The 14773-nt window shown below is 36.9% G+C and overlaps 2 long non-coding RNA genes across 2 annotated transcripts; one reads left to right on the forward strand and one right to left on the reverse strand.

Moving 5' to 3' along the window:
• Nucleotides 1–7839: 7839 nt before the first annotated feature.
• On the reverse strand, nt 7840–10727 carry LOC129646463 (uncharacterized). The gene is made up of 3 exons (XR_008711937.1): nt 10272–10727; nt 9382–9594; nt 7840–8374 (listed from the first exon to the last, which is right to left on the reverse strand). It is a non-coding gene; the product is annotated as an uncharacterized LOC129646463 (long non-coding RNA).
• A 539-nt stretch (nt 10728–11266) lies between these two features.
• LOC129646464 (uncharacterized) lies at nt 11267–12935 on the forward strand. Its single transcript, XR_008711938.1, has 2 exons — nt 11267–12005; nt 12771–12935. It is a non-coding gene; the product is annotated as an uncharacterized LOC129646464 (long non-coding RNA).
• The last annotated feature ends 1838 nt before the right edge of the window (nt 12936–14773 follow it).

Below are 14773 nucleotides of genomic sequence, written 5' to 3' on the forward strand. Positions count from 1 at the left end.
CTCTGGAATTTTGTGATTTCAATACTGTTCTACAAATGGAATTGTGTAGTATACAAACTTGTGGTTATCTGCATTGACATTTTTTCACTTTGTATATATCCTTTGAAATTCATACAAATTGCATGTATAAAAAGTTCATTCCCTTTCATTGCTGAGAAGTATTCTATAGCATGGACATACGACAGTTTGACCACTCATCCTTTGAAGGATATCTGGATGTTTTCAGTTTAGGCTATTACAAAGTAGGCTGCTATAAACATTTGTGTACAGGCTTTTGTATGAACCTAAGTTTTCATTTCTTGCTCACTTATGGCAGAGACATAGACACAGAGATTCCCCTACTATAAGAAAAATGACTACACACATACCACCAAAATTGGCAAGTGGCACTCTGCTTCAGTATGTTGGAACAATAGGTAGTTGTAGGTACTGTTGGGTACTATGCTCAGCTGAAAAGATTGTCCTGGGGACTTCCCTGGTGGCCTGTAACTAAGATAACTCTGTGATCCCAGTGCAGGGGGCCTGGGTTCGATCCCTGTTTGGGGAACTAGGTCCCACATGCCACAACAAAGATCAAAGATCCTGTGTACCATGACTAAGACCCAGTGCAACCAAATAGATAAATAATTAAAACAAAACAAAACATAAATCTTGTCCTGGGGAGAAGTCACTTCCTAGATCCAGTAAACAATGTCAAGTGGTAATGTGTGTCCCATAATGTCAAATCTGTATATTTTGAACAAAATCTTAAAATATAGTAATGTATATAAAACATTTTGGTTTACATATTTTATATATGGGGCTTCATGTTTTGAAATAGTGTGACAACCAAACGAAATATGACTGCAGACTGGATTTTTTAGCCATTGCTAAGTTGCTTTAGTCGTGTCTGACTCTGTGTGATCCCATGGACTGCAGCCTACAAGGCTTCTCCATCCAAGGGATTCTCCAGGCAAGAACACTGGAGTGGGTTGCCATTTCCTTCTCCAATGCATGAAAGTGGAAAGTGAAAGTGAAGTCGCTCAGTTGTGTCCGACTCTTAGCGACCCCATGGACTGCAGCCTACCAGGCCCTTCCATCCATGGGATTTTCCAGGCAACAGTGCTGGAGTGGGGTGCCATTGCCTTCTCCTTTTTAACCATAGGCCACTTTTATTTTATTTTTTAAATCACAAAAGCACAGAACTCTCATTTAACCTCTTGGAGCTCATGACCTCACTGAATTTACATATGTATTACTACTTTTTCCATCATGTCTGTTTTATTTTTGAATTCATGTTACTTGATGGAATGTACTTAATTGGCTACTGAAACTATTCATTCAATAACTAGAATGGGCCTTCCATGGGTCATTTGATTTGCACTATGGATACACAGTGAACTGGAGGTAAAGCCTCAGGTCCTCTACTCTCATGGGCTTTTCTAGTGGCTTAGATGGTAAAGAATCTGCTTGTAGTGTGGGAGACCTGGATTCAATCCCTGAGTCAGAAAGATCCCCTGGAGAAGGGAATGGCTACCTACTTCAGTATTCTTTCCTGGAGAATTCATGGACAGAGGAGCCTGGTGGGCTACAGTCCATGGGGTCACAAAGAGTCTGCTTTCATAGAGTGTGAGATGTTTACAGACTGGTAACTGAGAATGAGTCTGGCCCTGGTGGTATGATTTTTCTGATAATAAACTATCAGCAATTATTAACTTCTTACATTTATATACAGGATGATATCTGATTAAAAAAATATATATATATACACACACATACACACACACACACACACAGACTTCTGGCTTTTGTTGCAAAACCAGAAACTCAGATATGTCTGAGCTCACTTGCCAGCATGGGCAGGTCAGTTTAAGATGAAGAACAGCCACCTCACTAGGCAGGACAAGCATCCTTCTTTCTCCTAGAGTCCCCATAGCCAGCCTTTCTCATTTATGTGAACTTCCTGGCCTCTATAAACATGTGAGTTTGCTACCTCAGGGTTAGTGAGACAGAAAATATTAAGCAAACTGTAAATGTGGTAAATCCTGACTTCTCCTAATAGTTACTTGTTCCTTCCAGGGAAATTACCACTGAACTTGAGTTGTTATGGCCATCATGGACAGTTGCATAGAATCTAGGCAGTTAAGCATGTTTTGTATGATTGGGTCACTGTATATACCTGCTATGATATTTAATTCCTCATTTCTCGGTAAAACATCAGTCTTAAGATCCACAATCAGGAAGGTCAGAATATATGGAAAGCCAACAGGAATGTGTAATTTTTATGTCTTACAATGTCAATGAAAAGCCCCAGACTGTGCTAGATTGGAACTTAGAGAAGGATTCTTGAATAAAGATTGTAAGTATAACACCTATATTGCAGATATGAACATGATCAAGAAACTTTGACAGTTCTATCTTTAAATTTATCAGAAATACACCCATTTCTATAAGTTAATATCTGGAGTAAGGGGAGAAAGTAGCTGTGATTATAGAAAAGAATCATATGACTTCTTCCAAAGAGAGAAAATATTAAGACATTGTTGACTCTGTAAAGTGATGCTTTTGAAAGAAATGCCATAATGCCAATATTAGCAAACACTTTTATTTTTTCATTGGTGCACTGCCCTCTCAGACAATCATGAAAGAACAACAAATAATCAAATCCCAGGGCATCATCAATGAACTTTAATCCAGATTCTGTGGTGAATTTCTCAAGTTTCATACCATTCTGAAGTTTATAAACCTCAAGAGAATATATTAAGGGTCTTGATTTTTCTTTAATATAAGATACCTAGCAACAAAAAAGAGGAGTTTTATTTTTTTCCCCAAGAAAAAAGCTACTTGAAATACACTGCTTGGTTCATACATGAACTAATCTTAGAAGGAATATTTGTTCTTTTTTGTTCATAACCTGGTCTTAAGACAAGGGTGAGGAAGAAGAAAAAATTGCCTAAGGCATTTACAAGCCCTACAAAGATTTTATTAAAAAGAAAAATACCCACAAATTTCCTACCAATCCATCTAGATCTTTTGCCATGTTGTGTCAGCTCTCATGGGGGAACTGTAACTTGAGAGATTTAACAGCATAAAGGCATAAAAGCAAACTTCACAAGGCAAAGAGTAAACAATTTAAAGGTATAAATTTTCCATATACATACCTGAGAGAACAAATCAGAAGCTTCCAAGAAATTGATTTTGCATTTACCAAGGACAAAGAGTGTTCAATCCAGCTGGCCCATTAAATATTTACTAAAATCACAACTTGTGCTGCTATTATAATTATTATTTTATGCATTCTATTTATGACATCAGCAAAACTTCCAAACAAAGGGAATGATTTGCCAATCCTGCTCTAAGTCATTTTTGGTGATGTTAGAGTTGACAAAGTTCAAGATTGTTAAGCTCATTGGATGGTAGGTCCTTTCACGCCCTCATTTAAAATTCTGCACTAAGTACATAACACCCATCAAATGGCTTAGAGATCCTAGGCATTTATTGTTTCTGTTTTTGGTTTTTTGGTTTTTTCCCCCAAATTTATAGCTCTTAAACTATTTAACCATTGATTTCTGCAGTCAGGCTAATCTGCTGTTTCAAGCATGTCATGTAAAACCACCTCAGGCCATGTTGTTGCTATTACTGTGCTAAGTCTCTTCAGTCGTGTCCGACTCTTTGCGACCCCATGGACTTAAGCCCCCCAGGCTCCTCTGTCCATGAGATTCTCCAGGCAAGAATACTGGATTGGGTTACCGCCTCCTTCTCCATGCTATTACTGTGGTAGGTAGAATTTTAAGATGGTTAGGAGAGTTCTGCTCACTTGTGTATCCACCTTGGGCAATCTTGTTCCAGTGCATGTGAGTAAGACTTGTGAATATGATCAGATTTCACTTCTCATACTAATCAGGTTGACTAATTTGCTAAATTTTAATTAATTTTAAAAGGGAGAGTCACTTGGATGGGCCTGGTTTAGTTGTGTGAGCCTTTAACGAGAGACTAGGCTCTTCCTGAAGAGGTCAATTTGAAGCAGTAAACATTCTCCTAATGGCCTTTGAAAGGGAAGCTGCCATGTTGTGAGAAGGTTTCCGGAGGGGCCACGTGGCAGGGAATTGAGCCTGGTCTCCAGGAGATGAGCATGGTCCTTGGACAACAGCTGGCAAGACAATGGGAATCGTAATCTTATCGCTGCAGGACAATGAATTCTCTCAACACCCACAGGAGTTTGAAAGGGACCTTGAGGTACAAATATCAAAGCCTCCTGGATAATACCTTATTTGTAGTTGTAGAAGACAGAACCTAGTGAAGATTTGCTAGCCACTTGACCTACAGAACTCCTACAGGAGAAAATAAATAAATAGATGATGTTTTAAGTGATTAATTTTGTGGTGATTTGTTATACAGAGAAGAAAACTAAAACAACCACTATACCCAATGCTCTTGACTGTTCTTTATTTTACTTAATTCCTATCCATCTAAGTCCCACCTTCCTCATGAAGCTGTACATCTAACCAATCTCTTTGTACAGTAATTTCTCATGTTTTACAGCAAGTATGTCTAGCAAATATGTCTGTGCCAGGGACAGAGCATTTGATATAAACAGGTTTTCAATATTGTTATCGTAGGTTATACCCTCAGTTAAGAAGGAAGTGACTTCAGTACAGGGACCATCTCCTATATGTCTTTATATCCCCCTGTCTGGACTGTAACACAGTCACCAGCTATTAGAGATACTTAATAAATATTTTGGTAAATTAATAATAGTGTCACTTCTGTTGTATACCATTGCTGCTATAGCACTATTCAAATTATTCCTATGGATTCTGAATTAAATAAGGAACAAATGAAGACTCTATAGACACAGAATCAACTGGTAGGATTGATTGGACTTCAAAATAGTGCATCAGAAAACCCAATCTGTATCAATTCAGCAGGAAAAAAAACACAGCAAAACTTCTGAACCCAAAACCCACACTATCTCCTGTAAAATTTTCTAGGTGCTATATTTTCAAACTGAAAAGATTTGTAGAGCACAGCTTTCATGAGTGCAGATTTAGAAGACAGCACGGAATGGTGCTAGGGCAGAACACACATGTGCCACTGATAGGCAGGCTCATGCCACGCCAACACTGCCCAGGTGGCCACATCTCCTCTAAAGCTATAATGGTGAGTGAAGTAACCTGCTTAAAACACTACAATCTCCTAACCACAGCCACCTGGCTTATAATTATAGACTTTATTATAAATAGATGTAAGCTTTGAGTGATTAGTTATTGTGTACAAATAATTCAACCGTAGACCACCTGATTTTCACTCACTTCTGTACCTTCTCCTTCCTTTGATACATCCTAGCTATTAACAGAAAAACACCTGTTTCCTGATAGTCTTCGCAGCTATAGAGACATTCATTTATATAGAAACAGCTAGAGAAAGGTCCTTGTGAAGGACAACTAACTCCAGTTCTTACCATCACAAAGCTTTCTCCTATAGCTGCTGATGGAAGCAGTTAAGTCTACCTTGCAATACTCCTGCACAAACTACAACAAAGTGAAGCTAGAGACAGTCTTTAACTACTGTGGGAGGATTAAGAAAATCCCGTCACAATAAGGCAAGGATTTCCATTTGATCTTAGAAACAAACAAAAATGTTTCTAAATCCAGAGGTGAATGACATAAGCTGAAAACCAGGAGCTAGGTGGCAAGCATTCACTGCCTCCCTTTCATTTCTCTTTCCAGCACCTGCACACACCTATAGCCTTCCCTTCCTGATACACAGATGCAGAGGGCATTCGACTCCAGTGATAAACTGGGAGCAGCTAATGATGAATGATGACAGGAAATGAAAGTGACAGTGACAGTTTGTGGTTGTTTGATTACTTCAAGGCAATGAATGGTGGCCACAGAGTTTCCTGTCAACAAGTGTCTGTATAGAAAAATAAGAAAGCAATCAAAGCAGTAACTGACATTTCAGGGCATTTCAGAGAAGCTCAGCATTTCATGCTCAACAAAAACCATCTGTTTAATATTCTTGATAGAAACTACCATTCACCCTGAAAAGAATTATCAGGATAAAGGTGAGGTGAGTGGATTTTAACCTCCACGGGAAGGTGGGCCAGATGCTGGAAAACTAGCCTAAATGACCTCAGTGGTCACATCCAATGCAACAATTCTAGAAATGATACAGGATGTGGGGTTAGACATTGACCCTAATGCAAATCCCATTAGTAATTTAATTATGTGACCTTAAATCAGTTCATTTACTTCTCTATGTCTTAATTCCTCCTTATGTAAAAATGCTACTTTCCCTTTTTGCCCTTAAACCAGAACTCTGATAGATGTATGAGGTACAGCAAAATGATCTGCAATGTTAGAGTCGTTGGAATCAACATGTCATCATATACAAGTACGTGTCTGGAAAAAAGCGAACACTGAATACAATATCGTGCAGATTTTCTTGGCTGAATGAACATATTTACATTTCACTATAGTTTCTTCTCAGCTTTCCCCTGAGAATTCCCTCTCTTCAAACCGTTCTTGACATAGCTTCTTTTGAATCTGGATTAGCATTGCCTCTTGACTTGTAGCATTCTGAGTTTCTGATTTCCACTTTCAGCTACTCCAGCTAATGCCCAGCTCCCTCTTTTCTGGTAGGCAGTCCTCCAAAGCCTTCATCCCAGTAAGTTCCTCTCCACATAGAAAAACATGAACCTAGACTGCATGGTTTAGCTTTTTTCCTTGAAAAGCTTCTCTTCCCTTTTTTTCCCTTAAAAAAGAAAATGCTTTAGAGAAATATGACTGTAATTAGCAACTGACAAAAATATCTGGGCTTGAGCTGAAGTGGGAAATCACAGAGGTTAGTTACTTATTTTCTCATGCATTTACCATTTGTTCTCTTTTCTCAGGGAAGTTGAAAGACCTGAGGTTCAAACGTAATAAGGCCCCATACTGTTTCTAAGAGTATTTACAACATGCAAAGTATAAGGCAGTGCATTGCTTATATTTAAATTTGTTTTCACTCATCTGAGCTATTACACAGTATGCCATCCCTAAACCTTTTATAATAAGGAACACAGGTTTCTCAGCCACAAAAGGGAATGAAATGTGCAGCAATTTGAGCTCCCTGGTACTGCGGAGGTGACAAAACATATATATGTATCCAATCCATTCTACTGATCTGGCGCCAGCATTAGAAGGGACTGCCTGGGGCAGAGACCTTCTGCTATATACACGTTCCTGGGAATTAGCAGGTGAACCAAATGGCCCATAGTGATGACAGCAACATCTTTCAAAAGACTCAACCTCACTAAATGGATTCCCCAAATACATTTTCTCTTTCTGAAAACAGCAGTGTTTTTAAAGCTTAACTGATAGTACAAATGTTTGTTGCCAAGTTAAAAAAAAAAATATTCCCAAGAACTCAAGGATCAAGTTATAAACAAATCATTTTCACTTATTTTAGAATGAATGAACAATCCACTTTCTACTATGTATCTTCATATTTTCACTAATCTTTTAAATCTCTAGCTCATGGCAAATTAATCTAGAAGAGTAATAGCATGCTGGGGTAACCATGGCCTGGCACTTAACATTTATAAGATTAGACCTTAAAGATACAAAATAAGCAGAAAATCATTCACTATCTGGATTATTTCACTCCTTGAATTTGAAGTAAAGCAATCTCTGGGTTCTAGTCTTAATCTTGTAAATAAACTGCTGTGGCACCTGGAGAAGTCATTTAAATTTTTTGGACTTAATTTTCCTTATTCATATAATCAAGAGGTTATAAAATAGTACTTAAAGTTTTTTACAAACTTATGATTACATTATTAAAAAATAATCCTAGTGTACACATTGAAAAATATATGTCTAGAGTTTAAAATAAAGTGCTTTACTTGTAAATTATGCTTGTAATACTCCTTGTATTTCTTGTATGCTTATAATACTATAACTACCATTATCATATAGGAATATTTTATTTACCATTATTAAAAATAGAAATAATACTTTACATTCAAATAATATATTTTGATTGCTTAAAAGTATTTTGCATGTATTATTGTACAGAATAGCTTTCTATGGTCAATAAGTTAGGAATAATTATTTCTTTTTAATGGTCACTTGTGTTCAAGGACATACAAGATGTTAGCAGCAAAACCTAGAACCAAAGTTTTTAAATTCTGAGACCTAATTTTCTATGTAATTTGTAGAGAAATGTATCTTTCAGATAATAGGTCTAGCTAAGGAAATTTAAGGAGCCATCATCTTGAGTGGTCCACTTCCTGCCATTGTTAAGAGCTGGCCATGAAGACTCTTGGTGCCATCTTTTGCATTCTTCATGAATTGTGAGTGGGTTTTTCCAAGTTTCAGGGTGAACAGACGTATATGTAGCCATTGGAAATTTCCTGGGGGAGGGTAAAACTTCTTTTAACACAGATATGCCTCTTACTTTCTATCCATTTAGAAACTGAAAAGCAAGTGATGAATTATTAAATTTTAGTATAAATTAGAGTTCCAAAAAACGACAAAAGACAACACTAAGACATATTTTCTGTGTTGTCATTCCTCAACTCCCACTCTGTTCTTCCTTGCTGCCACCCATAGTACCATGTTGTGCTCTCCAGAATCAAGCAGCTGGATAAAGAACTACATTAGGATGAAAGTATTTTCCATTTTTTCAGTATTATACTCCATAAGAAGGTTTCGGTGCTGTTCTATGATCCCTTAGGGTAGATAGATACTCCTGGATATGACATGAAGCCATTCAGAAGATGTGTGTTATTCTAGGATACATGCTACCTTCAATGAGCATCTCTAGAATCTTGGAGATGGCCTGAATTGATTATTACCAAGGTATCAGAAAGCCTTGGAGAAGGGAATGGGAACCCACCCCAGTATTCCTGCCTAGGAAATCCCCTGAACAGAGGAGACTGGCAGCGTAGAGTCCATGGGGTTCAAAGAGTTGGACATGACTAAGTAATACACACACACACACACACACACACCCCAGAAAGACTAACATTAAAGTGAAAACACTGAGGCACAGTGGTGCCTCAGTGGATCAGTAGTATCAGGATCAGCATCCAAGGAAATTTGTTCGAAATTCATTGGTCCCACCACAGACCTATTGAATTATAAACTCTGTGGATTAGTTCCAGTAGTCTGTTTTTTAACAAGCCCTCCGGGATATTCTGAAGTATATTAAAGTTTAGGAAACAATGTGTAGGAGAAGGCATGAACAGGGACTAAAATGACTTAGAAGGATTTGGGAACCATGGAAAGCAAAATAAATGTTTGCTTTGCTTGCATGTTTTACCTTGAACTCCTGAGATTCTGAGAATGGGGAGTGGGGGTGGAGGTGGAGGGTTTATGGACATAACCTTTGAAAATCACCTTTAGTGTTAATCCATACCTTTGCCTCAAGTAGGTCAGTAACCAGTTCCAGTTTAGACTCTGAATTATCCTTCCAGAATCCAGTCATACAAGACATGTGGGCGGCTGGTTGGTAGTAGTTGACAGTAGCATCTAATAAAGGGTGCTCACCTAGTCCTCACACATGAAGGAAAACTCCAAACTGTGAAAATGAGCAAACCAGCTCATCATCTAGACTTCGAAAGTATATTTCCTATAAGTTAATACAAATAAAAAAGAAATCCTATAAGGTAAGATTTTCAAGAAATAATTTACTAATGTCTTTGTAGGAAATTCATTTTCCAAATTGGTGTCAAAATAAAAAGAATTAATCATAAAGGAAAAACTTTGCAAGAATATTCATTGTGGTTTGAAATTAGAGTAAAATATCAGCGATCTTCATGGGAGTTTGAAAGAAAATAACAGTTCAAATCAGAATCAAAACCAAGTGCAAAGAGTTCCAGGAGGACTTAAGCTTCTGTGACAAAGACTTCTCTACTCTAAGGAGACCTTGACTTAAGTTATCTCAGACCTTAGTTGTTATTTAATTTAATTGTATTGAGGTTACTTTTTCTCTAGAGAGTCTCAAGTATAAAGACATTGAAGTAGTGACAGTATAGTGTTTGATCAGGAAATACGAAAAGAAATATATATGCATATATAATATAATATTATATACAGATATCTATAAGAATCATTCTTCCACATAAGAGTCATAGCTGTATGGAACACAGCTGTTATATCATTGAGGGCACCCTAAATGGAAAGCCCAACCAAAAGAGCAGAACTAGAAGAGAATGAGTGTGAAAAATCACTTTCAAAAACCATGTGTAATGCTCATCATAAAGGTTTACCTTCCAATTCATATAATGATTATAAAAGTCACTTTACCTTTAAACTGAAACATAACCCAGTCTATTGACTAGTTTTCCATCCAAGAACACATCACATAAACCTTTTCCTAGAGAACACTTTCTCAGTCTCTTAAAAATCCATCCATCAAGCTAACTGAGAGCATGAATAGCAGATGATCAATTTGAGAATACTTGAAATCAACACTGGGGGTTTGCTCAGGAAGCTTTGTTAAGGAGTGAGGGTCTCCCAGCATCTCCAACAGCTGAAAGTAGAGATAGTCATCAAACCAAAGGGTAGTTTGATATTCATGTGGACTAAAAAGGATTTCCTCTCTCCGCCTTCTGTAGATATCAATTGCGGGGGAGAAAAAAAGCAACAACATCAGCAGCAGCAGAGAGAATGGGGGAAATGCACTTGCTCTTATGTAAAGCACTTAATCTTCAAAAGGCCCATTTTTCCAAAGACCTAAGATACTCATGTGAGATGCTCCCACTTCTAAGTGCTCTGATTGGGCTATACTTTTACCACGTTGTTTTTTTAAGTGCATTCCACCAACAATCATTATCACCTGGGAGCTTGCTCTAATGGCAGAATATCAGGCCCAAACTCAAAACTAATGAGTCAAAATCTGCATTTTTAACAAGATACTCATTGATTTTTACATATGAAAATTTGAGATATATTAGGCTGTAGGACTATAAGCCCACTGCTTTTTCTCTAGTTATTATTTTCTCATGTTTACCTGATTATTATATTTACCTGGGAACATGTAAAAACTCTCAAGCTCCACTGAAAGACTGAATCAGAATCTCCATATTTTTTAAAGTGTCCCAGTTTCTTTTGCCCAAAGTATGGTTGGGAAGGCTTTGCTGGTAGCTCAGCATTAAAGAATCCTCCTGCCAAAGCAGGAGATGTGGGCTCAATCCCACAGTTAGGAAGATCCCCAGAGAAAGAAATGGCAACCTACTTCAATATTCTTGCCTGAGAAATCCTATGGATAGAAGAGCCTGGTGGGGTACAGTCCATGGGGTTCAAAAGAGTTGGACACAACTTAGTAACTAAACAACAACAACATTTGGGAAATAGTTATTTTAGGCAGTTGTGAAAGGGCTAATTCCACATTTGTATCCTATAAAAACCCAGTTGACATACAATATAGATACTTTTTATTTATGTAAATTTTAGGTATATTTGGTGGTAACAAAATAAATAAATGCCAAATGGAGGGAATAAGGAGAAATAAGGAGGTGGCAGCATTGGTGAGATGAACAATGAGAAGCATAACACTGGCCATGTGCGTGTGTTTGGGTCCATCCTTAACGACTTGCTTTCATAAAGACACCTGTTCAAATCAGTGAACCAAATCCCTCTCCAGATGGCTGGGTACCTCCAAAGGTGTTTCAGATATCAAAGATTAAGACAGATTTCTTAATATCAGTCAACTGTACTGCCCTAATAAACACACAACCTAAGATTTTTGTTTGTTTGTGTTTTAGTCTGAATGTCTGTATCAGGTCGGGCTCTCTAAGAAACAGATTTTGAATCTGAATTTATGCAGGATGTTCACTGGGGATACACTCTGTTTCACCTAGGAATAGGCACAGGGAAGGTGAATCTAATGCAGTCACAGCAAAAGTCATGCCAGAAAGGGACTCAGCTGAGAGCTGCCAGCCACGCACACTTTGCAGTTGGAGGAATAAATGCCTCAGTCCTGAAGGGGAATCCAGGCTGTACCTCACAGCATGTGATACAGTGGAAGTCACTACAATGGTAACTAAATTTTCCATTTTTAAATCTTCAAGAGGCTATCATAAATGCCTTATGGCTGTCTTTATCTCAGAGTCTTACTCAAAGTATAGTCAGAGCAATTCCATTTGTATTCTCTACTTTCTCCTGCTGCTTGACACCTTTTAAATAAATTCTTCCACATATTGATTGTTTGAGGAACTGCAAAGTATAGAACTTCTTTTTGAAAAAGCCTACTTTGTTAACAGGTGAAGGTTTTGTTTTATAGAGTCTAAAAAATGCCCTCAAAGGTGTCAGAAATTAGGCTATTAACCAAAGTTCACATCATTTTCCTTAACTTAATTTTTTGTATGATTTATGTCATAATTTTCTGAAGGTGCTCACTTTCCTGATTGGATTATTAATTTGTGTTTATTATAGAGGCTATGGTATAATGTTTTATCTTAATTAGTATTTTTATGCTTATGATTTTAAATATGTATATAGCCAGTTTTTATGCTATTTCCCTTTCTAACATAACCAAGGTTAAGTGTTTTCTTTTAACAAAGGAAATTTATATTCAAATTAAAAGTAATTACAGATGCTTTATCAAAAATAAAGCAATTGGTAGTTGTGTAAATAGACATCTCCGCAGTAATAAAATGCAGTCTGGTAACCTCTGAGTTTATGATTCTGATGATGTTTCTTCTACGGGAAAAAAATAATAAGTTTTATGTATAAAATATATTTGCTAACAAGGAAGCATCCATCTTTAATTCCTAATGGTATCTTTCTTCCTTTGTTTTTCAGGAGATAAAGTTGATTGGCCTTCCATCCATAGTATATCCAGAAAGTAGATCCAAATTATATAAGAAGATTGTAAAATAATGGGTATATATTTTTTTTCTTTTTAACTCACTGTTTTCACAATGAATTGAGCAGTGTTCACACTGTGCACATCACTAATATATATTAACTACCCTCTTTTTTGCTAGATATTATAAGTGCCAGAACTACAAAAAAATAAAATAAAAATAAAACGAAGTCCTGGTCCACCAGGGGTTCAAATTCTAGTGAACAAATTGTGTTGAGGTTCAGTGATTAGGAAAATCAAAAGAATTGAACAAATGTTCCATTTTCCATTTATTTGGGTTGTCAAGAAGCAGCTACTGCAGAACTATAACCTTAGAGAAATTTGTTTCAAAGAACAGATGAACAGTTCATTTAGATATCAAAATATTCACCCAAAATATAAATGTTTAAACCCACATTTAATTGAATAACAAAAAAGACAATGTATTTAATGATTTTTAAAAACTAAGAATCTTGTTTTACTTCTGGCCTTAAGTTATATTCAAAGTGTTAGGAATCTGAGAGACAGACTAAGGAGAGGGGCCCTGATAGCACACTCTCATCAACGTTGAGCAATGCCTGGTTCCTGGCAGATGTGAGTAAAGGAGAGACACTCGGAATTTTTTAGTCCATTGAGCTTGCAAGGAGTCAGTGGAGTGTGGATGGTTGTCTCGATTTCTAGGGGACATTTGTTGACATCCAATGTTGATGTTCAATGCCATGTGTGTGTGTGTGTGTATTTGTACATGTGCACTCTATTCAGGGACTGACTGCAAGGCCCAGATTGTGGTGGTGGCTTTTGCTCTGGAAGGAATTGGCAATCTCCTGTCCAGCTGAGCACAGTTATCACTAACCATGAGTAGCTCTTTACTCTGGACAGAGGTAACCAGAAAATGGGTGGTGCAGGGATGTAGGCTTCAAGAACAAAGACATAAACCACATGATTCTAACACCCACTTCAGCTCCAAAGGACTGTGAATGAGTTCATCTCTTATTGAAAACTGAGCTAGGAGAATGTTCAACTCTCATTTGTAACTCACATAGAATACTTGTTTATTTTATACTCCAGGTAAACCCTCGACCTCCCCAGGGTTCTGAATTGTCCCAAGCAAGAAACTCGCATCCCTTTTACCCCTTCTCCCTTTGCCACCTGTTCTGTCATCACTCCCACCAATAGATGCTTTAGGTTATTCCTGTTATAAGATGGTTGATGACTTCTAGGAAGGGAGTTCTTCCCTAACCCAGCAATTCACAAGGAAGTAAGAGTACTCTTTAAGTTATGAGAAGACATTTGACTGGTACACAGGTCCTGTATATTTTAGGGGACTGATTTCTAGATATTCAAATACCAAATAAGATTTCTTCCAGAAAATAGATTTGGCTGAGAATGACCCTACCTTCAAAATAGTCCTTTTAGCCACTTTACAGAAGAAATACACAACTCTCTGCTTTCTGAAATCTGAAGTTGATATATTGACCTGAGGTATAAAAATCTTCTTGTGCTAGTCAAAAGGAAAATCACAACAATAGGTATAGGCAGATTCTTTTACAGATTAATCAAAGCTTGCCTTCTTTCACAGTCTTATTTATATTTCTTTTAAAAATGAAGAATGGCTAGGATTAAAAACAACTCTAATACAGTTATGTAAACTTTAAAAATAAAATAAAATTAAAATTAAAAAAAAAAAAAAAAAAAACTCATTTGGCCTGTGTTGGAATGCCTCAAATTCAAAGTAATATAAGTTATTGACACTGATTATTTTAAATATAAGTGCACTGTTTTCTAAAACAATTAAAAAATTCTAAATAGCACTGAATAAAGCCAAAGATATAAAAGTTTTATGTGATTTCTTTCAGATGTAATGTACTATATTTAATAAGGTAGTTAAAGCCTATTTTATCAAGATAAAGAATTTTTATTCCATAGTCAAATCTCATCATATTTTATTTTCTCGTCTACA

This window comes from Bubalus kerabau, chromosome 3 (genome assembly GCF_029407905.1).
Source record: "Bubalus kerabau isolate K-KA32 ecotype Philippines breed swamp buffalo chromosome 3, PCC_UOA_SB_1v2, whole genome shotgun sequence".
In the NCBI taxonomy this organism is placed as follows: Eukaryota; Metazoa; Chordata; class Mammalia; order Artiodactyla; family Bovidae; genus Bubalus; species Bubalus kerabau.